Raw genomic sequence first — 24,285 nt, forward strand, 5'->3', positions numbered from 1 at the left:
AAATATGGGTTTTTGTCATTTTTTATTGACAGAAGCACATCTTCCTCAAGGACACTTCAGCAAGCTGTACATTCCCATTGGACTCTCCATAGCCTTCATCTCCACTGGCATTTTCATTGCTGCTCCTTTTTGTCACTGGTGTTCTTCAAAAAATCTTTAAGTCTGAAGGAGGAGAGGACAGTGCCATCTGGGCAGAGTAGGAGGTGTGATTGGGGCACAAAGATGCCTGTTCACTTCTTGTGAGCCAATATGTGGTTTTGATGCTGAGATCCATGATGGAAGATCTTCCAGAGAGACCAATGCGACCCTTGTCCTTTCCCTCAACTCACCTACCACCTCCATCTCTCCTCCATCTCTTCCTCAACTCTTGGGAATCCACTGACCTGAGAAAGGAGTTAGTTTCTAAATGAGGATATAGGATGAGGACAATGAGTTTGGACAATACCTTGGAGCATTCAATGTATGCCTGTGGCTGTATGTGGGGTTTTTTTAACGTAGTGGGGTAACCAGCCTGAGCTACCTCGGGCACACCACTACATTTTTCTGGCCTTGATGTCTATGATATAAGACACCTCTGAAGAATCTTGACTACTCCTTCCACTCTCAGATGCTGCCATTATGGAAACAGAGCCCAAGAAAGACTAAATGATGGATGGCAAGGTGAGTTCTCCCAGCCCAAACCCTCACCACAACACAGCTTCTCCACGTGTCCAATCATTCTGCCTTCAATGATCACTTCTCAGTCCATTATGCTTTACCTTTCTCTTCTTAGGATCCTGCAGCAGAAGAAACACAGAATGTGATATATGCCCATTTGAACCACTGTAGCCTCTCACAGAGAGGATTGACTCCCACTTCCGTAAGCCCTAAGTACCCCTCAGCTCAGCACAGTATCTACATGGAACTCAATGTAAACCAAGTCCATGCGGAGGCCAGACCTGGCCCCAGGCTCTAAGCACACAGATTATTACCAAGCAAGGACCTGGATTTCTTCCAAGGAGGAGTTCCTCTAAGGATACTCTTCTTCCTCTGAAACCCCTCCCTAGACCTATGAGCTGACAATAGCAGAGTCTCAAGACTTGTAGTATCATCTTTAAAATCTAAGTACTTCTTACTAAATGATCAGTTCTATTACAGGACTCTATTATGAATAGCCAATAATTTCCAGAGATTTTCCTGTACTCACCCACACATACTGGAAATCTAATCATTATCATCCTACTTTTCCTGAAATACTACTAAAGCAAATCTAGAGAGCCTGATGTGTGTACTCTACCAGTCAATTCTTCAATTAATCAATAAAATTTTACAGAGACAAAGTAAATTCTGTCTGAGCTACCTAATATGGTAGCCACTACCGATGCATGTCTATCTAAATTGAAATTAGAATAGATTAAATTAAATACCATTTAAAATTCAGTTCCTCAGCTACACTAGCTACAATTCCAGTGCTCAGAAGCCCCATGTACCTGCTGGCTGTGTTGGAGAACAGAGTAAATATACAACATTTTCATCCTTGCAGAACATAATAGCTGTTCTAGATTGATGCAAATTTAAAGACATAGGGTCTATATTCTCATGGAGTTCAGTCTGATGGAGAGACTTACAAATAATGATAATATTTAACATCTATTATGATTTGACCACATCTAATGGAATGTGAGTACCAAGCAGAATCTCCTTCTAGAATGTCTCATCAACTCTTAACTCCATGAAAATTCCTGCCAGGTATATTTTCACTCAGACTCTGAGAATATCATCTCTTACTTATACATTTTCTACATCCCCACTGTCTTCTGGAGAAAAAAACACACATCTATCCTTAGCACCCAATACACTCAAGATGTTGGCTTCTTCTGACCTCTCCATCTTACCCTTAATTCCTTTTTTTCCTAATTGATTCGGTATCCACACAAAACAATCTACAGACTGCTACATACAATAAACTGTTACTCAGCTCTTGGAATTAGAACACGCTATTCCTCTACCTGGCAAATTTCTAAATTTCTTGAGCATCCCAGTGTAGACATCACTTTCATGCCAGGATCCATATCTCATGGTCTTAGTTGCATGGGTCTTTTGTCCCCAGAGTGCCTTGGCCGTCACTCCAACATGCCCAATATGTTGAGTTATAATTGCCAGTTCTCCACTGGCCCCTCAATCCTGGACCATGAGCTTCCTGAAGCAGGATGGAGTGTGACTACTGTCTGGGACTCAAGTGCCCAGCAGGAGCCTGCCCAAAGGAGGTCTTGGGAAACACACGCCTGGTGAAGATGAAGATGCCCACGCCCCACCAGACAGAAGATGATGGTGCAACTTCTGAAAACATCTAATGTCATGCAAAAAATGTTTCTCTGTCTCCCTGAGTCAACAGGAGGCTTATGCTTCCTCCATCGCCTGAGATATGTGGAGCTAGTGGCGAATGCTGGACACTGGATGTGAGAATAAATGGCAAGCACCCTGCAAGTCAGGCTCTTTATATGGTGACCCCAGACTCTCCAGGCCTATTCTACTGCTAGGTTGGTCCTGGAAGAATCTGTTTTGGTAAGAGAGGTAAAAATGATAACCAAGATCCTCTTCTCACTGAAAAACTGCATGATGGACAGTTACTCTGCAGATCAACTGATGCTCAGAAGAAACCCATAAGCAGGAAATCAGTTTCATTTTGCTTTCACAACATAAATCATTCTCTCAAGAATAACAATGTATAAGAGGCAGTTTTTAAAAAGGAATGGTTTATTATAAATGATAAATGAGACCTGAAAAGGGACTTCCCATGTCCGATGCTCCTATAATTTGGTTGTACTTAAGAGTGGCTTTTACTTTTTTCTGATGGGAGAATAAATCAAATAATTTTCCACTCTTAAAAGTGTTTTACTCTTTTATTTTCCTTCCTACAAAGAATGCTTACATGACTTGAGAAATTAAAGCTTTCCTAATTTTTTAGACTGGGATTTGTTTCCATAATGTTTTCATTCTTCCACATTGCCCAATGATCCTGAGATTTTTTATATCTTGTTTTGATTTTATTTTCACACTATTTTTTTTTTTGAGGAAGATAAGTCATGATCTAACATCCATGCCAATCCTCCTCTTTTTGCTGAGGAAGACTGGCCCTGAGCTAACATCTATTGCCAATCCTCCTCCTTTTTTTCCCTTTTACTCCCCAAAGCCCCAGTAGATAGTTGTATGTCATAGTTGCACATCCTTCTAGTTGCTGTATGTGGGACGCCGCCTCAGCGTGGCCAAACAAGCAGTGCGTTGGTGCGCGCCCAGGATCCGAACCTGTGCTGCCAGTAGCGGAGCGTGCGCACTTAACCACTAAGCCATGGGGCCGGCCCCTATTTTCACTTTATTTACTCACACAATCTTTTTTTATGCTGAGGAAGATTGTCCCCGAGCTAACGTCTGTGTCAATGTCTCTGTTTTTTGTGTGTGGGATGCCACCACAGTGTGGCTTGATGAGCAGTGTGTAGGCCCAAGCCCAGGATCTGAACCCGCGAACGCCAGGCCACTGAAGTGGAGCACATGAACCTAAACACTACACCACCAGGCCGGCCCCTCACATAAACTTTTGAATAAATCAAATTCTCAGGAAGCAAATGACAGATTTAAATTTTAGGTAAGAAAAAATTGAGAAGTTCCATATGACCATCATATTCTCTATATTTTTGGATTTCAGCCTTTTCTATGAATAGGACACCTGAATATAGGTAAGCCAACCAGGCTGGTCTCGATGGAGGGACAACTGGAGTTGTTGTGCCAGGTCAACCCCACATACTCACAGAACACGTCTGTCCATCTGGGCATCTTTCTGTCTGTCTATCCACTTAAGGAGGGTGTGGTCACGGTTTAATTTCCAGTTCAGGACACTGATCACCTTGTGGCCACAGCACCAATCAACATCAGTCCTTCATGCGAGAAAACACAAGCAGAGACCTGAGTTAGCAGCCCCACATTCTGTGTTTCCCAGAATAGAGTCATAGCCATTCATGGGCAGCCTCTAGGGCATCCACCTGACAAGTGAGTCCCTTATCACATGTCTGGGTCCTGGACCTGAGGGTGAAGGGGCAGATGCTGCATTTGTATCTCAGTCATGGGTGCCCTATTATCACCGTTCCCCAGAGAGGACTTGCAATTTACAGGTGGCCCCATGCCACCCTGAGCTCTAGGGTTGCGTGTGAAAAGTGTGCCCTGCTTCTTGGTTATGAATTTCACTTTAGAGGTACAGCCCCTGCATCATCTGTGGGCCTAATAACACTGCTCTGTGATCCAGGGATACCTCTGCCTGGGTTCCCATCAGGTCAGTTCAACTAGGGTAAGTGATGACCCAGACTGGAACAGAAGGGACCCCTGGCATGGTGCATCCAGCACTTTCCAGCCACAAAGACACACAAAGCATTTTCACCATGAGGAGCAGTCACCTCCAACACCACCAATTTGAATGTGGGGGTCTTTGAAGTTACAAGCCTCCTGTCAGCTCTAGGACTCAATGAGCAGAAGCCCTTAGCACACCAGGGATGAGGATCTTGCCCAGGGATAGCCATTGCTTGACTGTCTCTGTCCACGTTCTTTGACCTCAGAGATGGGACCCTGCTGACTCTCCCTTTATCAGAACAAAAGTGTGCTCTCTCCTCTCCAGACCCTCTTCTTCCTGGGGAATTGTTAACTCTGAGCTTTGATGAATCCTTGCAGCACTTCTCCTTGGTGCCCCCAAAAGCTACTGAAAAGGCTGAAAATTAATAGCCCTGCTGCCCTAAACCCTCAGGTAAGAGGATTAGCAAACACTGTGAACACTCCCGTTTCCCTGGAATGTGCGTAAGGGCTTGTTGTCCACCATTGCTTAAACAAAAAACAAAACGTGTTCACTGAATAGACAGAAAGAGGAAGCCCCAATATGAAGCACAATCTGGAACCTCACATTTAAGCAGAACAGTATTTTGTACAATCTGAATGCAGGCTCCATGGTCCGGTGAACTTTGCCAACTTAAAAGGCAAATTCGCCTATTATTTTACCCTCAACATGAGTTTGTTTGGGAATAACCAAAAGATTGCAATTCAGGATGTGCATGCTATGGTGAACCGTAATAAAATCCAGCAAACAAAGGAAGGGAGCTGCTTTTACCAAGTAAAGGAGGAGTAGGGAAGGGCTATTCTCAAGGAAAGTCCATTGGGGGAAAACAACTGTTGAGAGTGGCGGCGGCTTCTCATTGGCTGGGACGCTGCATTTCTTATTGGCTGGGCTGTTGCCAGGTGGGGAGAGAAATCTTCCTTCTGTAGTAAAGTAATTGTATGTCCTGCTCAAGATGCAAGCCATCCTTCTTCCTGTTTGGTGTAATTGATGATGTGTGATGAGGATGAGAACTCCCGCTACAGGCCATCATAACTCCAATTTAGTTAAGGTTTCTTTTACTAATTTCCACAACTTCAGCCTCTCCTCTCAGCCACACAGGACTGATTGAAGTGAAAGTGAGGTTCACATTGACTCACACCTAGAACAGTGTTTACCAGATGTCTTTTATGTCTTTAGACAGAAAACTACTTAAAATGATAAATGTCAGTTTGATCAAGCTGACAGAAGTGCGTTTCTTATCAGGTACCCAGAGACAGGTCTAAATTCTTGCTTATCCCTCAACTCAGCAATTCTAATTCATGATGGCTACTTTATTTTACCTTATTTAATTTTTATATTGGTTATTAGCCTGCTTTCTAGAAAAAGCAGTTGATACTTGGACTTGTTTTTAAAGATATTGATGATCTTACAAGCCTTTTCCTTTCCTATCCTCTAAAGAGAATATTTGAACCAACTCAGAGATCGAGTGCATCCAGGATTAACAAAGTTCCTATTGGGGTCTGACCAGAGCCCTGAGCTTCATCCCCAGCACAAGATTCCCTGAAAATCACCGCTGTTTGTGTGACGTGCCACACACGACTGTGTGTCATGTTAACATGAGGAAAATGCACACGATTCTGGGACTTGAGTATTTTGTATTATCAAAGGCAGATTTAGGGACGTACTTTAAATGCCAGTGTTCATCCAAATACTTCATCTCTGATGAGTGTCATTTTCAGAAATCATGCTGCCCCTTATAAGGACACCATTGTTCATTCTCTGTGTTCACACAGGAAATCCCACAGAGAGAACTCTCCACAAACACCTCTATGTCCACTTTAAAGGTAAAACCACTTGGAAGGTGAACTTGCTATTTCCTGGATGTGTGTGTGTCTGTGTGTGTAGCTGTGTGTGTGCATGGGTATACATGGGGGCATATATTTCTATTTGGAGACAACCTAGCAGACGGTCATGAGAGATAATGGTTGTCTATCCATGTGACACTGTTGATGGGGAAACTCTGAGTTGATGCTCTCAGAAAACAAGCCAGGCAACCTGGCATTAGTGTAAAACCCTGTGACCCCCTCCTCTGCCCCAGAACAAGGCAACATGGGCTGTGGTGGTGCCAGGGCCCTCAAATGCACCCCCTACACAGCCTGGAAAAAATGGTGTCGACTGGAGGAAAGAGATGGGGACCCAGGTTTCCACTTCAGCCTGGTTCTAGTGCAGCGAACCCCCTGCAGCTTTGGTCCTTTAAAGGAGAGGCTGGTCCTACAAGGGCTGGGACAGTCCTCCACAGGACCATGTAACTTCTGCTCTCCCCTCCCTCACACCTGCACCCAGATATCTGGGGCATGCTAAGAGTCAGGACCCTGGCACCTGGGCAGGTGTCTCAGAGGCTGAAAACTGATTGGAAGTCATTTGGTTAAAGATGTTTTAATACTGTAATTAATGAGCAATGCATATATTTAGTTCTAAATGCAGCTTAATGTGATGAGATTTGGAGGCAAACAGAGACATTATGGGGTCACTGAGTCCTCCGCAAATTGTCCCTTTGTCACAGCCTTTTGTGGAAACGGGGTAGGCAAGCGTCCCTCACCAGAGTCTGAGCTGGGGGTGTGGACACATGAGCTTAGCCCGTCATCAAACTCTTCCAGCAACCATGACCCCCTACCTTCTTAGTGGGTCCTCACAATACACCTCCAAGATGGGAGCACTTTAAAACTGTGCTTTTAATGCTGGGAACTCTGAGCATTGACCCACTGAGATAAATTTCCCAGAACCCACATTTTGTAAAGAGTTTTATCTACGATTGAAATTGGACCTGTGTCAGGCTCCAAATCCTGAACAGCACATGGGCACGTACATGGCCTCACTCACTGACAACACTCCAAGTGAAGGGTGGCGCCCCCTAGAGCAGAGGCTGGAAATGCACTCTGTGAGGACAGGGTAAACTACCACTCCATCAGAGCCCCCAGTAAAAACACCACAGAACTTCTGTCATTATTCCAATTCAGTCGTGTCCATGAATAGATGCTGATCAGTCTATGCATGCCCTTGAGTCCTGAAATAGTTGTTCTGGAGCATTTCATCCAGCTTTACAGTTGATTGTTGTGGACATGCTTGGTCAACCACAAAAATCATTCTGGAATTTGCAAGTTTCCACCTTACACATTTTTGTGTGCATCTGAATACATAAACAATGTTAACCAATTTTTCTGGCAAAAAAAAAACCCCAACAGGGCCGGCCCTGTGGCTTGGTGGTTAAGTGCACGCGCTGCGATGCTGGTGGCCCGGGTTCGGATCCCGGGTGCGCATCGAGGCACCACTTCTCCGTTCATCCTGGGGCCGAGTCCCACATACAGCAACTAGAAGGATGTGCAGCTACGACATACAACTATCCACTGGGGCTTTGGGGGGAAAAATAAAATAAATAAAATCTTTAAAAAAAAAAAAAACCCCAACAAACATCTTTACACACTTTTTGTCTGTATATACATGTGGTCCTTGGATTGGAGAGAGAGAGCTGAGTTTTGAGTTACAAGCAACAATTTCAGATAAACAAGAAAAGTCAGAATTTAATTCTTCATTTCTCTTCTAAGCATGCAGAACCACAGTCTCTATTAACTGTCTTTGTTTAGCAGGAGAAGTAAAGAATTTGCAACCAACCCTAGGCTAAAACATATGAGGTGGGACATGTGATTTCTCTTCTGCAAAGAGTTTTATAAGATTAACAATATTTATATATTAGCTTGGGAAGAGAACATTGTATATTATAAAGTGAATCATAGCTATGGCTTTCAAAGGGCAGCAAGATCTGTTAAAATCCTTACATGATGGTAGAGTTTAGGAAAACTAAATATGGTACATTAGACCTGAGGTGTGTTCAGTGACATGGCTCAAGTCAGACGCTCAGCACCCACCATCTTTAGGGGGAGAAGAAGTTGGTCATCTTCCTGTGTGACTGGCACCATGTGAACTGTACAAACTGTGGTGTGGGGATCCGGCCCACCACATCCTGTGAACTTGTCAGCTTTGCTCAGCTCCTACCTCCAGTCCAATAGAAGCAGCACCATGTCCCCCAAATACCTCAGCCTCCTGGGTCTTGGTGAGTTCTGGAAGGGAAGGGAGAAGAGGGTCATGGTGGAAATCTGGGATGTTTCACGGTACATGACAAGGTTCAGTGGATGGGGCACATCAAAGCCTGGGACCCATTGGGAATAAGTCATCTCTGATGTGGTTTCCTTTCAGGATTCTGTCTGAGCCAGAGGATCTGGGCACATGTGGGCAAGTCCTCCCTAGTCCCTCATTACTGCGTGGACCAAAAGCAGTGTGTTTTATCCAAGACTTGGGGACACAGAGAAGTAGGGGCTGATGGAGATGACACTGGGGGACCCATGGTGAGACTTCTGGAAATACAAGGAGAGCAGCATGCCCTGTGGATCCTAGGCTCTTGTTTTGTCCTGGAGACTCTGTCTACACACTCCCCAGAGGCTAACCCAGCTCTGTATTCACCTGAAGGAGGCTGTGAATTTCAGAAACTGGGGTCGAGGCAGATGCGTGTCATCTCTATGATGAGAGGGGGACAAAATACTGGACCCACAGAGCCCTCCCAGGACCAGGACCACACACGCCTTCTCCATCTGTCCTTGAAATTAGGATCTGTAGGGCCTCCCGCTGACCTCCCTCAGGGGAAGGGACTGGCCAGTAGTCAAGGCCACCTGGACCTCGGGGCACACTCTGATGTAGGAGAGCTTAACAAAAGATCAGGGTTCATATTTCACCTAATTTTCATCAAGTAGAACTTGCTCCACTCTTCTGTGTATAATTGTTGTTGTTATTTAAAATTGCATTTTAAGAGAAACTGTTTTTCAAGATTTTATCAACACTCTTGCACAAGCAACAAAATCAATAATAAACAAGTAGCTAAACAATAGTCTATTATTCAGCCACTAAAAGAAGGGAATTTTGCCATTTGCAACAACGTGGATGGACCTTGATGGCATTATGCTGAGTGAGATAAATCAGAAAGAGAAAGACAAATACTGTATGATCTCACTTACACGTGGAATGTGAAACAAACAAACAAACTTGTAGTAGGAGTGAATAGATTTGTGCTTAGCAGAGGCAGGCGGTGAGAGGAGGGAGAACGGGATGAAGGGGGCCAAGAGGTATAAACCGGAGTTGTAAGATAAACAAGTACAGGGGATGGAATATGAAACGTGACGACTACAGTTAGTACCGCTGTATAGTGTATCTGAAAGTCGTTAAGAGAATAGATCCTAAGAGTTCTCGTCACAGGGAAAAAAACTCGTCTTTTTTTGGTATCTTTATGAGATGATGGATGTTAACTAAAATTATCATGGTGATCATTTCACAATACATGTAAGTCAAGTCGTTATGCTGTACACCTTAAACTTACATAATACTCGATATCAGCTATATGTCTATAAAACTGGATGGATAGATAGATATAGATAGATGGATAGATAGATAGATAGATAGATATAGATAGATAGATTAGTGAGTCAATAAATACAAAGATATGTACATACATAAATATAAATTATGGCACTACCACTTCTTGAATGGGTTGATGATCTTTATCAGGCTACTTTCTCTCTTGTTCTCATATATACATAAATATCAGTCTTCAATTAACAGTTCTGATAAGGAAAATCATTCTCTGAATACTGAACAGGCTCCACAGACTGAAGAGGAGAGCGACACCCAACATCTAAAGGTGCTCTGAAGAGGCATAAATGACTGAAATGATTCATCCCAAGGTGACAGAGAGAGAGGTCCTACTTCTCACAGAAACCAGCATGTCAGTCAGGGGGCTGTTTGTGAGAAATAAAACCCACATTCCAGGGCCAAGAGAAAGAGCTGTGCTTTCCTGGGGGAGCAGAAGCGTATTGTACCAAACTCGCCAGGCCCCTCCGTCCCCACCACCCCTCAGTTGACCATGTCTCTGAGGGCACCATTGACGTCTCCAGTCAACCAAGGTAGGAAGGGAAGGTCGCCCTCACTTCCTTGTCTCTTACACCTCTCAGCCAATCACCCAATAAAAACCATTCAGCCTCCAGAATGCCTCTGACCCCTGCTGTCCTCCCCATCCACAGATTCCAGTCCAAAACCCACACCTGAACACATCTGACCTTTGTGGTCACATCCACCACTTTCCTGGTTTCTGAGCTCCAGGCCCACACTCCCTTCTCCAGTTCCTCCGTCTTTCTACATCCATTTCAGAATCCCTCCACAGTCTTTCTAACATCCATTTCAGAATCTGTCCCTTCCCTGACCCAAATCCTTCCATGGTCCTCACTGTCTTTAGGGTAAACTCCAAATGCTTTTCTCTGAACTCAAGGCTGTTCATGATCAGTCCAGATGTGACCCTCCACCCTCAGCTCTCAGTTCTCCTTCCCCCCAAACTAGACAGTGCAGTCATACCAGAAATACACACACACATACACACACACTCACACACACACTCAGACAATGGGCCTTTTAACACTCCTGTGCATTCCCATATCAACTTTCCTGCAGAGCGTAGATCCAACAAATTACTTCCCAACTCCCAGTCCAAAATAGACACAAAGGTAAACTGTGTATGATTTCTATCCTCTGTTAATGTGTTTTGTCTCATTAAGAGGCGTGTGAGTTTAACATGAGAAATTCACATAAATCATTTATAATACTGATTGACATACCAGTATTGGAGTAAGTGGAGTTCAACTATTGTTCATTTTTATTTATTTATTTTTATTCATTTGCTTTATAGCAGCTACTGTGACCTTCATAAAAATCTCTTATCATAACAGTCTTTGCTGATATATTCCATTTCTCTTAAAAATAAAATCCAATGTCCTCACGTGGTGGACAGCACCGTGCATGGTTAGCCACCACCTTCCCCTCTCTTCCTCCGTTTCAGATATTCTCGTGTCTCTAGGGTTCACTAGAATGTGCTTTCATCTCTGGACAGTTCTCGTAGGTGTCCCATCCCATAGGTCTCCCGCTCCTCAGACAGCTGTTCCCTTAACCATTGTCTAGTCATGGTCTCTAGTTACTCTCATATTTCTCCGTATTTCATCTTTGTCAATAAATTAATGGTAATATCAGCCTTTGAATATCTATGTTCTGTGAATCTGAGTTCTCAGAACACAGCAAATGGTTTACCTGGATCACAGATGTATTTCTGGCGTCTGGCACCAATGCCTTGAAAATAGTAGGTGCTCAACAAATATTTATTTATGGACTGGCCAAAGACAGAAGGTAAATTCCACTTGGGGAGGCACTGAGGAAATAAGTGGTGTGTCCTATTTAGAGCCATCCTGTCAGAGACCAGCTCAGGATGAGAACCTGGGTCCCCACCCACCCTAAGCGGGATTCAGGCCAGGCAGAAAGAGTCTTGGGGACGAGATGGGACCTCAGCTCCGGGCTGAGACATCTCCAGAGGGCCTGGAGTCCTCCTGAGCCCCTGCTCTGGAGAAAAGCAGAGCCCGGCCCAGGGAGGGGCCGTCCATTCCTGTGGGTCCACAGCTGTGGGAACCCGAATGGGTGGCAGCAGCCCCTGACTTACTGCATCCTGTGCATCTGTCCATCCCTCAGGCAGCGTGGTCTCCTCCATCTGCACAGCGGGAGTGCTCAGAGCAGGCACCACGGTTTCCATCCTCTCTGCTCTTCTCTGCCTCGGTCATTTGTGGAGAGTGGGAAGGGGGACAGTGGGAGGGGATGGGGAGGCTCCACACCCCCTTGTTCGTGGGGAACCTCAGGGCTCAGGCAGCTCGAGTGGACTGGGGCCCTGATGGGAATGTCAGTCTAGAAAAAAGACTTCTCTAGAATCTCAAATCGGAAAATCTAGAAACAAAACACTTAATACAGCACACATGTACACATTTAAGGTATTCTTTCAGCTTTTCACTCATGAAATGTGGAAACATACATGCAAGTATGTGTTAAAGTTTCCTTCTTTTCTCTCGAATCTCATGTGGAGGGCAGGTGGTCATTACCTCATGAGATTCTGTCCATCTTGACGCAGCCTCGTGACAGGCTGATTTCCAACTTCCTGCAGGGGCTGCATGCCCCAAGCCCAAGGACAGAGGCCTGCAGATCAGGTAATTCCTGCCCTAAAGAACCACAGACTCTCACCCTGCCCTTGGCCCCTCTCTGTCCCTAACACTCCTGTCTCCTCCAGCTCCAGCCCAGCCGATGATGCAAGAAGAGACCCTCTGTGAAAGGAAGAGGAGGGGTCACCCTCTGGGGTGAGCACAGAGATTTCAGTAGGCCATGGGGGTATAGGCTGGGAGGGTCTGGGTATTCGGGGTCAGAAGGACTGAAATCCAACCCTAAATGGCCTGAGGCACATGTCCTCACCCCAACCACATACCTATCCCCCTACTCTCCTCCTGGTCCAGGATGGTGCGTCTGAAGCTCCCCAGGACATGACGTACACTCAGCTGAACCATTTGACCCTCAGACACTAGACAACACCCCCTTCCTCCCAGTCAGAGGAGCCCTCAGCAGAGCCCAGCATGTACATTGCTCTGGCCATCCACTAGCCCAGGAAGAACCTAGACCCCATACTTCAGGGTGGGAGGCTGCAGGAACACCAGACAGTACAAGAGCTTCCCCCAATGGACACTCACCTAATGACTCCAAACCAGCCTGGACACCTACCATTGACCACCAGGAGCTTTTGGGACACTTTGGAGATCACCTGATTCTGTGATCAAAGATAACTAGTATCTCCACGTTTTGAAAATAAAGCAGCAGCCTTTTCAGTAACCCATGAGTGAAATGAGAAATCCAAACCAGAAGTGAGAGAACGTTTTAAATTAAATGATGATGTAAACATTACACATCAAACCTACAAAATGGGAAAAATTAAGAACCGTGAATGAATATTAGGCAAGAAGAGCCTTAAAAAAATCAATAACCTAAGCTATCGTACCAAGAATTTAGAAAAAGAATACCAAATTATTCCAAATGAAGATAGAAGGAGGGAAATAATAATGAGGAGAGTCGCTACTAATAGGACTAATAAAAAATAGAGAAAAATCAATAAAGCCAGAAAACCTCATCCTTGAAAACATTAATCACACTTATAAATCCCAGCCACACTGCTCAAAGAAAAAAGCGAAAAGGGGCAGGTTACATTGTCAGGGCAGCATCACAGATCCTACAGACTTTCAATTAAATAGATAAGAAATCATTATGAACAATTTTATGCCAATATATTAGAAAATGTAGATGAAATGGACAAAATCCTCAAAAACACAATATACCAAAATGATGGATAAAAATAAATAGAAAATCTGAATTATCTTATATAGTAAATATGTTGAATCTGTAATTAAGATTTTCCCAAAACATCTGAGTCTGGGAAGATTCACTGGTGAATGCTTCCAAACACTTACACACTTATGAAATACACACATACACACAAGGACACACATACACACACACACATACACACATGGACACACGCATGCGTATACACACACACAGGCACACACACATAATACACATACCAAACTTAAATAGGCTTCCTCTGAAAATAAGGAAGGGGGAGATAACATTCCTTCAACATATTTTATCAGGCCAGAAAAAAAATTGTTACTAAAACCTGACAAGGAAAGTACAAAGTGGGAAAATCACAGGAAGCTGTCTCACAGGAACTTAGTGGTAGATTCCTACAAAAAAAATTCCAAAACAACATTCAGCGATATATAAAATGGATAATGTATCGTGACCATGCCAATATGCGTGGTTGGTTTCATATTCAAAAATCAATCAATACATTTCAAACGTAAAAGAAAAAATAGAAAAAAATTATCACAGCAACAGATTCAAAACTTCTTATAAAATACATCACCATGTATAATAAAAAGAAACTCCTCAGAAACAAAAGGGAATTTCCTATCATTTATTGAAGCATCTTTAAAAAACTGCAACAGAATTTTTTTTTCTTTTTTGCTGATGAAAATTAGCCATGAGCTGACATCTGTGCCAACCCTCCTCTATTTTGTATGGGGGTCACAGCAATAGCATGGCTGACAAGTGGTGCAGGTCTGTGCGCAGGAACTGAACTCGGGCTGCCAAGTGGAGCATGCTACACTTAATCACCACGCCATGGGACCAGCCCCTAGAAATAATTTTTAAAGGTAAAAACTTGAAATCTTTCTGCCTGTGATTTCAAGTGAGACGAGACTGTTCACTATGACCTCTTCTATTCAGCAGGGCACTGGAAGAACCAACCACTTAAGTAAAGCAAAAAAAAAAAAAAACATAATAAGCACTGAATGGATGGAATAAAACTTAATTACTCACAGATTACAAAACTGTGTGCACATTAAGATCTATTATTCTAGTTTGAAAAGGATTGATCCAATGTCACTGGATACCACATCAATATATAAAAATCAGTTGCATTTCAGACTTCCAGTTTTGCACAAAGAGGAAGTAGAGGTGTGTCTCCCCAACCCCCCATGAGGCACAGTAAAACTCCTGGACCTGTATATACAACAAACATCAGAATACTCCAAACAGTGCAGAGAAGGCAGCAGATGGGCTAAGACTGTTAGGACCCCAGGAGTGACACAGCAGTTGTCAAAGAGCCATGTGAGGGACCTGGACTGTCCCCTCCACCTGGCAGTAATAAGTCAAGACCCCAGCCATGTGTCAGAAAAGGTCTTTGTAACAGAAGATTTAAATAAGGTCCAGACTCTCACACTGTGATATCCAAAATGTACAGACTTCAATTTAAAAAATCACTCATTCTAACAAGAACCGGGAAAATCTCATCTTGAGTGAGAAAAGACTTTTGTCAACAGAGGCTAAGATGAGGTGACACAGAGGTTGGAATTATCTGACAAGGACTGCAAAGCAGCCATAATAAAAATGCTTTGATGAGCAATTACACACATGTTTAAAATAAATCTAATAAAAAGAAAGTCTCAAGAAAGAAAGAGAAGATACAAAAAGGAAGATAATGGAAATTTTAGGTCTTAAAACTATAATAATCAAAATAAAAGGCTCCACTGATGGGCTCAACAACAGAATGGAGAGGACAGAGGAAATAACAAAAGTGAAGACAGAACAATAGAAATTACTCAGTCTGAACAACAGGGAGCAAATGAACTGGAAAAGATCATGAACAGAGCCTCAGGACCTGTGGGATTCTAACAAGAGATCTCACATCCATGGGTTCCGAGTCCTAAAAGCAGAGGAGAAAGAGGAAGAGACTGAAAAACTATTCAAGAAATCATGGCTGGAATTTCCCCAAACTTAGCAAAAGTCATAAAGCTACATATTCATGACCCTCCGTGAACCCCAAACAGGAGAAGCCCAGAGAAATCCATGCCAAGATGCATCATGACCCAATTAAGGAACACAAAAGACAAGCTCCTTGAATGCAGTGAGACAGACATGCCACCAGACCATAAAGGGAAACCACTCAGCTGACAACAGGCGTCCCATCAGAAACTGTGAAGGCAAGAAGCAGTGGAATGACATTTTTCAGATGCAGAAATAAGAGAACGATAGATCCCAAATTCTACAGCTGGTGAAATTATTCTTTAGGAATGAAGGAGAAATAAAAACATTCTCAGGTAAAAGAAAGCTAAGAGGATTTATCACAAGCAGGTCTCCCCTAAATTAATGGAAAAGGAAGTTCTTGACCCAGAAATGACCTGACAAAGGGATGATCCTTGGAACATGAGGAAGGAAGAATGAAGAATGCGAAGAAAACACGTGGACACTGGGACAGTGCAGAGGACAGAGAGTCAGAACTGCCCACTTACTTTCCCTCCTCAACACTCACCTCACGTTATTTTCAAACTTTCAGGCAGCAAGAACAAGCATACGTGAATTTATGCAATGATATTCACATCCTTTGTTAATCAACTAACACTTTAGGAAGTAAGGATAAATTAAAGTTTTAATTCCCAGAGCTCACATGGTGAAGGGAGATGTTTGAATTCCATGCAGCACAGGGAACCTGTGGAACACTGTGAGCAATCAAGACACCCCCAGAAGAGCCAGGCCTTAGTAGTCAGGCCAAACGAGCTGCAGGATATGCCCAAACACAGATTGTTGTTAAAGCCTTGAAAGGAAAAGGTGAACCAAAAATTCATTTAATTGACTTCCAAAACATAGTTACATACTCTTTAAGGAAAGGAAACAGAATCTGTATACTCAACAGTATAACTTCCATAGTGCCTGGCATAGTCATCACAAACAACCCTGCACTCAGGTGGACTAGAAGTTAGTGCTGCTTTCAAAGACTTAAAGAAGTGGGCTCACCGTATCCCTGCTTAATACACCAGGCTGGTCCCTGAAAAACTGGATGGATCCTGGGTGGTGGATGGTGGAGGACCACAGACCTCACCAACTACTAACTCCTATAAGCTGCTCTGCGGGATGGATGCATTTACTAGGACAGAATTATGCACCCTCTGGTCGCTTCTGTGTAGGATCTGGTAATTAAGAAGCAGCTCTTCTTCCCCTGGGATGGACTGCAGTACATGCTCAGTGTCCAGGGATAAACTAACTCTCTCTTTCACAGCATCGTCCAAAGGGACCCTTAGCATCTTGACATTGGGCAGAACATCACATTGTCCACAATATTGGTGACCTCTTGTTACTTTGACCTGATGAGTACAGGGTGGCGAGTACTTTGGTTGCCCTGGTATGTACTCCAGATGGTGGGAGATTTAAAATAGAGAGAAAGAAAAAAGAAATCCAAAGAATCAGGGCCTGCCAAAACAGTGAACTCTATAGAGGTGCAGCTCTCTGAGTCCTGCTAAGACACACCCTGTATCACACCTTGTAATACCTCACACTAAAAAAAAGACACAAATCTGGATATGAGGATTTGCATAGTGGAAGCAGTGTATACCATACTCGAGAAAAGCAATATCTCCTTATCAGGTGACTAAGAAGGCTGCATTTCTTAGTGGAGCCCAGAAGAAGATAGGGCTCTGCAGTACCAGGACCCTGCATCCATAGCCTTGTGATCTGCCAGATCTCATGGTGCTATAAGTACCCTGTGTACTGGGATGCTGTGTGAACTCCCTGTGGCGCTCCAATGGCAGATTTGAAGTTTAGCCCCCTTGGGTTCCTGCCATCACATCACCTGCAATTGAGCTGATGCCACTTAAAAAGCTGCTCCAGGGGTGATGTCAGCATCATGGTGGAGTGGGCTCTTCTCTTACACTCGTCTCACTAAGATACAATGAAAAGTATATTCATATACCAACAGAGGACATCCACACAACACAAAAGATGTCTGAGAGACCCACGCAGACATACATCTGAAGGTGGAGTTGCTGAATCTCCCAGAGCAAGTGGAAGGAGGTAAAGGATCTCCTCTCCCTCCCCCAATGGCAGGGACCCAGGGCATGGGGCTGCGTGCACCTCTGAGAGGAGAGGTGGGATTAGCGGCCCTCCATGGGAACACCTTTGCTCTCCAAGTTCCCTCACAGCTGTGAGAAAGCCCCACACAGAGGTGACGAAGCTCTTGCAGGGGTGTCTTCATCAAGCCAGCACCCCAGAGGAGCAGATAGTGAGGGCAGAGAGACAACACCCCAGGGACTGCACAGGCAAAACAAAGCACCCCTCTGCCCACCTGGGGCTCCACCTCAGCCAGTTGGTTAGATCAGAGTGCCCACACATATGATAGGAAAGCAGCAGCTGAGAGTGAGCAAGCCAGGGATCATGGCAGGCTCAGAATACACAGCTCCTCATCTGTAGCCAGTGCTGGCAGGTGGAATCTGTGAACAGATACTATCATTACACACAGACACAAGTCCACGCCATCAAGCAGTAAGGAAAAATATATCAATACTCCAGACTAGAAGGAAAATGACAAGAACCCGAAAATCAATCCTGAAGGCACAGAAATTTATAATTTAAATGACAGAAAATTCAAAATAAGAGATCATAAAAAACTCAATTTGTTACAAGAAAATACAGATAGACAGTTCAATGAAATCAAGAACTTTGTCACAAAAGAGACTGAATCTGTAAAGAAAAACAATCAGAAATGTTGGGGATGAAAAATACAATGGATGAGATAAAGAAAAATCTAGACTCCCTGAATAACAGAGCTGATATTATGAAGGAGAGAATCAGCAGCCTGGAGGACAAAAATATAGAAATGCTTCGGATGGAGGAGGAGAGAGATCTAAGACTAAAAAGAAATGAAGACATTCTCAGAGAAATATCTGACTCAATTAGGAAATACATCATAAGGATTATAGGTATTCCAGAGTGAGAAGTGAGGGAGAAAGGAGCAGAAAGCTTGTGCAAAGAAATAATAGCTGAGAACTTCCCAAACCTGGGGAAGGAGCTGGAATTACAATTGAAAGAAGCTAATAGAACTCCTAGTTATATCAATGTAAAGACACCTTCTCCAAGGCATATAGTAGTAAAGTTTGCAAAAGTCAGTGACAAAGAAAAAATATTAAGGGCAGCAAGGCAGAAGAAAATAACTTACAAAGGAATCTCTACCAGGCTGTCAGCAGATTTCTCAGCAGAAACCTTCCAGGCTAGGAGAGAGTGGAATAATATATTCAAAATTCTGAAAGACAAAAACTTTCAGCCAAGAATACTCTATCCAATGAAACTATCCTTCAGATACAAAGGAGAAATCACAACTTTCACAGATAAACAAAAGGTGAGGGAGTGCATCACCATGAAGCCCTCTATATAAGAAATGATCAAGAATTCCCTGACAATTGAAGCAAAAAGGAAAAGGTTTACAAAGCCTTCTCAAGGAGATGAATAGACAGACAAAATCAGAAAATTGCAGCTCTCTATCAGGACAGGTTAGCAAACACTCATTAATAACATTAAAGATGAAGAAAAGCATCAAAAATAATTATAAAGACGTCATTTTAAACACAAACTCACAACACAAAAAGGAATAATTTGTGACAACAATAACTTAGATGGGGATGAGCAAAGGGATGGAACCTGCTTAGGCTAATGGAGATAAGAGACTATCAAAAAATGGACTATCTCACCTATGAGAAGTTTTATACAAACCTCATGGTAACCACTAAACAAAAAATCAGAACAGAGACTCAAATCATAAATAAAGAGAAAATCATCACAGAAAACCACCAAACTGAAGTAGCAGTCAGAAATACATGGGAAGAGAAACAAGGGAAAAATAAAATAACCAGAAATGAGATAAAATGGCGATATTAAGCCCTCACATACCAATAATCACTCTAAATGTAAGTGGATTGCATTCTCCAATCAAAAGACACAGAGTTGGTGCTGGTCCAGTGACATAGGGGTTAAGTTTGCTCACACTGCTTTGGCAGCCCAAGCTTCACAGTTTCGGATCCCGGGGGAGGACTTACACACTGCTCATCAAGCCATGCTGTGGAGGCATCCCATGAACAAAATAGAGGAAGAATGACACAGATGTTAGCTCAGGGACAATCTTCCTCACTAAAAACAAAAAAAAAAAAGACACAGAGTGGCTGGATGGATTAAAAACAAGACCCTATAATATGTTGCCTCTAGGAAATACATCCAAGCTCTAAAGACAAACATAGACTCAGAGTGCAGGGATGGAAGACAATACTTCAAGTGAAGGGCCAGCAAAAGAATGCAGGTGTAGCCATACTTATATCAAACAAAGTAGACTTCAAGAAAAAGGAAAAAAAAGAGAGAGAGACAAAGAGGAGCAGTATATAATGATAAAAGGAACATTCCACCAAGAGGACATAACACTTATGAGTATGTATGCACCCAACACAGGAGCACCATAGTACATAAAGCAACTACTAACAAACCTAAAGGGAGAAGTTAACAGCAACACAATAATAGTAGGGGACCTCAACGCTCCACTTACATCAATGGATCAATCATCCAGACAGAATGTCAAAAAGGAAATAGTGGAATTAAATGAAAAACTAGACCAGATGGACTTAATAGAAAATTATAGAACATTCCATCCCAAAGCAGCAAAATACACACTCTTCTCAAGTGCATAGAACATTCTCAAAGATAGACCGTATGTTGGGAAACAAGGAAAGCCTCAATAAATTTGATTGAAAACATATTGAGCATCTTTTCTGACCACAATGCTATGAAACTAGAAATCAACTACAAGAAAAAAGCTGGGAAAGTCACAAATAGGTGGAGACTAAAGAACATGCTCCTAAACAACAATTGGGTCAATGAAGACATCAAAGGAGCAATTAAAAAATACTAGAGACAAATTAAAAAGAAAATACATCATACTAACTTGTATAGGATGCAAGAAAAGTGATTCTAAGATGGGAATTCACAATAAAAAAGGCTCACCTCAACATACAAGAAAAATCTAAAATAAGTAATCTTAAACTACACCTAACAGAAGTAGAAACAGAAGAACAAACAAAGCCCAAAGACAGCAGAAGGAGGGAAATAATAAAAATGAGAGAAGAAATAAATGAAATAGAAACCAAAAAAAGAAAGAAAGTAGAAAAGAATAATGAACCTCGGAGTCAAGATGGCGGCGTAGGCAGACTCGGAACTCACCTCCTCCCGTGGACACAGCCAATTTACAACTACTCGTGGAAAAATTACCCCTGAGACAGAACTGAAAACTGGATAAGAGGAACTCCTGCAACAACGGACAATCCTAACTGGGGTAGAAGAGGCAGAGACGACCTTCCGGAGAGGAAAAACGCCGCCTTCACAAGCTGCCAGCTTCACGGCCGCCGGGAGCAGCTCACAGGTACGCACCCTCCCTGGAGGCACGGGGCCCTGAGATGGGGAGGCCCCGGCTGTGGGCATTTTGTGGACCCAGCACAATTGAGACCAGCAGCATAATATCTGACTTTGCCTGCTACTAAAGCATTGGGGAGCACCCCCAGAAAACCCGGTTCACAAAGAAACTAAAGCGGGCTCTTAAAGGGCCCGCGCACAAACTCATCCGTTCCAGAAAGCATCCTAAAATCACCAGAAAGAAAGGTGCACAGTGCTTCGGTGACAAGAGACTCACCTAATAGGCCCTGAGTGCATCTCGGTGAGGGGTGAGACCTCTCCAGGGACTGGGACATTGGCGGCGGCCATTGTTGTGGCCTGGTGTGAGCGTGCTGACACAGACACCATTGGAGTTTTCCCTGAGACCTGCTAGCCCAGGGTCTGCTCCACCCGCTAGAGCACCGATTTAATCCAGCTCAGCCAGGGCAGGCAGCCCACCCTAGAGACTGGCCCCACCCAACAACAAGCCCTCAGGCAACGTGTGGGCCTGCATAGATTGGTGACTGGTTTCTCTGCAGCCTGGCAACTGAGCTGACTTGAGAGGGGCAGGGTGTGCACAAGGAGCGGGTGGAGAGTGTGGGGTGGTGGTGGAGTGTGTGGGGCTCCCGCCGTGGAGAGACTGGGTCCACTTGGGGAGGTCGGGGTGCTCACACGGGGCAGGACTGTGTTGACTGTGTGTGTGGACCTGTGGGCAACAGGGCTTGTCAGCTGCAGAAGACTTGTGCTTCTCAAAGACCCACATAGGAGGTTTGCCCCACCTTCCAAAGCCTGAAACAATTGGGTGCTCCTGTGCCTGAGGGCAGCCCCACCCAGCTGCAATCCTCAGAGAGCTGACAAGAGACCTAATAGGCTAGAGGTTTACAGCAATTCTAAGGCCCTGAGCCTAACAACCTGCCACACTGGGGGCCTACTCACTTAAAAGAAATACTGCAACACAAATGTGGTATTAGAACTTACAGCCAACTGTGCTGGGGCTCCCCACACCTGATAAAGAGACTGAAGGGCCCATAACAACTACAAGCAGCCGAGCATTACAACAGCTGGCCAGGAGCATAACTCAGCCTCCCTGGGCGCCTATAGGGAGAGCTAACAGGCCACAATAGAAGGACACACGTAGCCCACATAGGGGCCACCCCTGGAACATTGAGAACTGAGGGAAGCACACTGGAAGCCTCCTAAGGCATCACTTACATAAGGTCACCTCTCCAAGAGCAGGAGACATACCTGACCTACCTAATACATAGACACAAGCACAGGGAAAGAGGCAAAATGAGGAGGCAAAAGAATACATTCCAAGTAAGGGAACAGGACAAAACCCCAGAAAAGGAACTAAGTGAAACAGAAATGAGCAACCTACCTGACAGAGAGTTCAAACTAAGAGTGTTAAGGATGCTCACTGATCTGGGGAGAAGAATAGATGAACTCAGTGAGAATGTCAACAAAGAAATGGAAGATATAAAAAAGAACCAATCAGAAATGAAGAATACAATACTGGAAATGAAAAACTCATTAGAGGGACTCAAAAGCAGAGTAGAGGATACAGAAGAACGGATCAGTGAGCTGGAAGAAAGACTAGAAGAAATTACCCAAGGTGAACAGGTAAAAGAGAAAAGAATTAAAAAGAGTGAGGACAGTCTAAGGGACCTCTGGGACAACATCAAGCGCACTAACATCCGTGTTATAGGTGTCCCAGAAGGAGAAGAGCGAGACAAGGGGGCAGAGAATCTATTTCAAGAAATAATAGATGAAAACTTCCCTAACCTAATGAAGGAAACAGACATTCAGGTACAGGAGGCACAGAGAGCCTCAAACAAGATAAACCCAAAGAGGCCCACACCAAGACACATCATAATCAAAATGTCCAGAATTAAAGATAAAGAGAGAATCCTAAAAGCCGCAAGAGAATGTCAAGTTACATACAAAGGAAACCCCATAAGGCTATCAGCTGACTTCTCAGCAGAAACCTTACAGGCTAGAAGAGAATGGCACGATATATTTAAAGTGCTAAAAGGAAAAAACTTACAGCCAAGAATACTCTACCCAGCAAGGTTATCATTCAAAATGGAAGGAGAGATCAAAATTTTCCCAGATAAGGAAAAATTAAAGGAGTTTGTCACCAAGAAACCAGTGTTACAAGAAATGTTAAAGGGACTGATTTAAGGGGAAAAGAGAAGACCACAAATAGGAAAAATTATCTATTTCCACGATTAGAACGTAATGGATACAAATGCACAAAAAAGAGGTTAGATATGATATCAAAAACATAAAAGGAGGGAGGAGGGTAGGTAAAGAGTACAGCTTTCAGACAGAGGTCAAACTAAAGTGACCATCAATTCTGTATAGAAGAAGTAAGGAACAGAGAAGGACTATTAAAACACTGAGAAAAAAAAAGTTAATAAATGGCAGTAAGTACATACTTATCAATAGCTAGTTTAAACGTCAATGGACTAAATGCTCCAATTAAAAGGCATAGGGTGGCTGACTGGATAAAAAAACAAGACCCATATATATGCTGCATACAAGAGACACACTTCAGACCTAAAGACACTCACAAACTGAAAGTGAAGGGATGGAAAAAGATACTCCACGCAAATGGCAATGAAAAGAAAGCTGGGGTAGCAGTACTCATATCAGACAAAATAGACTTTAAAACAAAAACTGTAAAAAGAGACAAAGAAGGGCATTACATAATGATCAAGGGAACAATCCAACAAGAGGATATAACACTTGTAAATATCTACGCACCCAATGTAGGTGCACCTAAATATATAAAGCAATTATTAACAGACATAAAAACAGAAATAGACAGTAACACAATAATAGTAGGGGACTTTAACACTCCACTTACACCAACGGATAGATCATCCAAACAGAAGATCAATAAGGAAACATTGGCCTTAAACGACACCTTAGAACAGATGGACCTAGTAGATATATACAGAGCATTCCATCCAAAAACCGAAGAATACACGTTCTTTTCAAATGCACATGGAACCTTCTCCAGGATTGATCACATATTAGGCCACAAAACAAGTCTCCATAAATTTAAGAAGATTGAAATAATATCAAGCATCTTTTCTGACCACGACGGTATGAAACTAGACATCAACTATAGGAAGAAAATCAGAAAAGCCACAAATACATGGAGATTAAACAAAATGCTACTGAACAACGACTGGGTTAAC

At 43.3% G+C, this 24,285-nt stretch overlaps 1 long non-coding RNA gene across 1 annotated transcript in view; it reads right to left on the minus strand.

Annotated features, from left to right (window-relative positions):
- Window positions 1-13: 13 nt before the first annotated feature.
- Window positions 14-24,285, minus strand: part of LOC147912726 (uncharacterized) — a 28,292-nt gene continuing 4,020 nt past the window's right edge. The window contains exons 2-4 of the long non-coding RNA XR_015549421.1: window positions 8,257-8,448; window positions 3,786-3,911; window positions 14-776 (exon numbers count right to left, since the gene is read on the minus strand). This is a non-coding gene — a long non-coding RNA (uncharacterized LOC147912726). The remainder of the gene's footprint in view (window positions 777-3,785; window positions 3,912-8,256; window positions 8,449-24,285) is intronic.

Source organism: Ceratotherium simum, chromosome 33 (genome assembly GCF_057802395.1).
Source record: "Ceratotherium simum simum isolate JZ-2026a chromosome 33, ASM5780239v1, whole genome shotgun sequence".
Lineage (NCBI taxonomy): Eukaryota > Metazoa > Chordata > Mammalia > Perissodactyla > Rhinocerotidae > Ceratotherium > Ceratotherium simum.